Raw genomic sequence first — 3,430 nt, 5'->3', positions numbered from 1 at the left:
TTTGCCGGTAAAAACGGAATAATCCTGAAAAGAGGATTGTTTTTTGCACAAAACTATTAGAGGTTTTGGAACAATTTGTTTCCAGTACTTTGCACGAAGCGTCGGTGGGATCGATCGGCTTATTGCTAACCATGGGCAGGTGATCAGTGAACCTCGAAATGTCGGTAACAGTAGTTTCTTTCCCGATCAATTGTTGGATGACAACCTTTAACTGGCTTCTATAAAATAGCATCCGGAAGAACAGAATAAATCTGAATGAGACAAGTTCACCGCCTTCACATATGGCAACAGTCCACACAGCAGTGAAGTTTCTTTAAAGTCAATCTGCCCCAACTATCAAAGATATTGGTGAAGCCGTTGTAAGACCACAGTACGGTAGATTTAAAACGCTATCTGGGTACCGGTATAGTCGAACATTCTGAGCCTAATTTTCACCCATGAAACAAGCGCGAAACACGACTCTAAAACCATCTTGGTATCAGCCTAGTAGTCATAGCATCCAATGTGCCGTCTGGTATTGTTTTGCCTTGCCTGGTTATTAACCTGCAGAGACTAACTTCTGATAGTCAAAATGGCTTTATTCCGCTGGATAATGCCTTGAGTGCGTCTTCATTTTGTGACCGATTTTTTCAACAGCAACAAGTTTCAGATCGTTTCGCAATGGGCGTCCTTTCTGTCCCGGAAACCACTTTTTAATTATATGCCCACCGAAAATTTTGGATGTGGGTGATTATTGGAGGCCTTGTTTCTGACTTCATATCCCTCTTGGGGGCATCTCTTGTGGTGTACGCGGATATCCAAGAAGCTGTCGTCTAACACTTTAAGTTCAGTGGTTCAAAATAGAGATGCATTCTAGCCAATTTTGTGTGCACATTATTCGCACAATGCTCCCAGCTGCAAAACCTTTGCGAGTGGAGCAAAACTTCCCGCCTCAACACGTTGCGTTTTGTTGCGCATCTGCTCAAACCAAAAACCGTCCCCATCTATCTTCATATTTTTGCAGCTCACCAAATTTCCTTGCTCACTGGAGCGACTATGCCTCTAGATGACAAGTCTTTTGGGATAGTTTCCCCGCATCGCTGAGGCCCCGGGATGCCTAAATGTGGCTTACAAATTTGGACTGTTACTATCAATTAAATTGCCCGATTGCTTCAGTCCATCGGGGACACGTCATGATTTTCGAAATTTCAGCTCCATTGTGCGAATACTAAGCGCGCCGCTTAAAACTTCTTAATAAACCTCTGATATCAAAGCATTCTCGCGAGAATTTTCTCAAGGTCGATCAAAATGCAGATGGAGCAGTCCTTCGTATTTTGGAATTTTCAGAGAAGCAAGTCACGCTAAATTGCGAAATTGATTTCGCCGCATGTTTTGTTATGCTCCATCAGCAAAGCGCCAACACAGAACTTAGTGAAATTAGGCTTCAAACTCACCCCCGTCCCAACCATTCAACATGGGAGATAAGAATATTCACTTGGCTTTCGCCAAGCCTTCTCAAATACAGTGTCAGTGTGACGTCATATTTTCTGCCGATGGCAGTCTACACCGCAGCGGCGTGATTCATACTGCTTTTGCAGCATACGGGTCTCGTACTATGAGGATTATTCATAGCAGTACTGCTATTAAGGCTAACACAACAGTCGCCAGTCGCGAACACCTGGGACTGCACGAAGTCAGGGTACCTACGTAAAGGCAGATACAGACCAAAACAACTGTGGAGCAAAACCGGTGTTAAATAGTTATTGCAACCTAGACATAATTTGTTAAAGGCATACAGCCTGGGGGTGGTCGCTTCAAGCGCAAGCCGAACTCTAGCAGATGACTGACTGGTCCGAGTCACGTGATGCATACTTAAACGTAGGGCTGCTCTACACGTGGTTTAGCCGAAAAGCTGAGGTTTGCACCAACGGTGAGCCATGACTCCATGAACCAGTGGGAAAGGTTTTGACATAGCGGGCGTCTGGTTCGCGGTTGAATCCGGGGACCGTCTTCCGGCCCCTTTCTGACTTTCTTTGTTGGCTCGTTTCTACACAAGACTCTAAAGCTTATGTAGATATTCATATGCAGCACAAAAATATCCTCGACTAGGATGAAAGCAACTTAAATTTCGGAGTTCGAAAGATTTTGGATATGTAGTTACGTTTGAAGCGAGACTTCCGAAAGCACAAACGCTGAATTCTTCCCAAACTTTTATCGAAATAGATGGTGTGGGTTGTCACACAAATGTTGTTTGAAGAAAGAGGGGTTTATGAGAGGCATTTTAAAGCACGTAGATGCGTTTCATATTGCTTTGTTTATATACATGACAAATTGTACAAATGTCAGGGGGATGGAAGGGGATCTTCTGGAATTCCAACTTATCCAAATTGTTTCAGACTATTTTCTGGTTTGCTTTGATAATCCATCTTTCCTAGATCTAAGCGCTTTCTGCATTCAACTGGCTCTTTTTTCAAACCACTGACTAGAAGCACACAAATTATTTCCGTGAAAACTATAGGGCACTCAAAGACGTGACTTTAACGGCGAGTTAGTCGAATCCATCTGCACCTTTCGGTGATATGTTGCTCGAAGCAGTTTGTTTACCTGAGCGAAATTTGAAGGTCACTGGCCATCATCGATTCGCATTTTGTTACCGGTTTACGCGAGATAAAACGCGAAATCTCACTTTGGCACATTTTGGCGTTCTTCTGTGTTCATTAGGAGTAAAAAACATCCAAAGAATTTCCAATGCAAATTCCACCCTGGAAGATCGGTCAATGACGTTTGTTTGCTTTACACTCCGCAGATTTAACAAATAGGATGATTTTGTGCGGTGAACCTGGTCAGAACACATTTTCCTATGGCTCCCGACTTCCATTAAGTACAACATTGTTAGACAACAGCATGAACTGTGCAGTTGTGACACGAGGGCCATCTGTCTGAGTGATCCCCTTTCCCAGATATGCATACCAACCCCGTAGATAATACAGCGTCACGAGGTAACTGCAGGTATCGTTTCTATCATGAATATGACGCTCTAAAGGTAGTGACCGCCATAAAGCGGTCGTCTTGATTACGGCAGTCGTTGTCACTCACCTCGACCACTTATCCTAACTGCTGGGTCAATGTCTATGTGCGACGCAGATTATGGGGCCTCACCCAGACACGGCAGCCTAATCCAATGAACAACGACGGTCCGTTGTACTCATAACTCTAAGCTCCGTCACTCATCTCGGATACTCGTAACTGTCAGGCCATCTTCTATGAGCGACGCTGAATATGAGACCTAACCTGAGCACGATAACATAATCCAATGGCCATGTTTTCCGATTCCTCAAAAGCATATGATTGGGTCCCACACGTCCCGCTGCTCCACAAACTCGAGTCATACGGGATTCAAGGGAAAATTCTTCGCTGGATCAAGGCGTTCCTATCAGACAGATCATTCCGA

Source organism: Opisthorchis viverrini (genome assembly GCF_000715545.1).
Source record: "Opisthorchis viverrini unplaced genomic scaffold scaffold56, whole genome shotgun sequence".
Classification (NCBI taxonomy): Eukaryota; Metazoa; Platyhelminthes; class Trematoda; order Opisthorchiida; family Opisthorchiidae; genus Opisthorchis; species Opisthorchis viverrini.
This window is presented reverse-complemented; position numbering follows the sequence as displayed.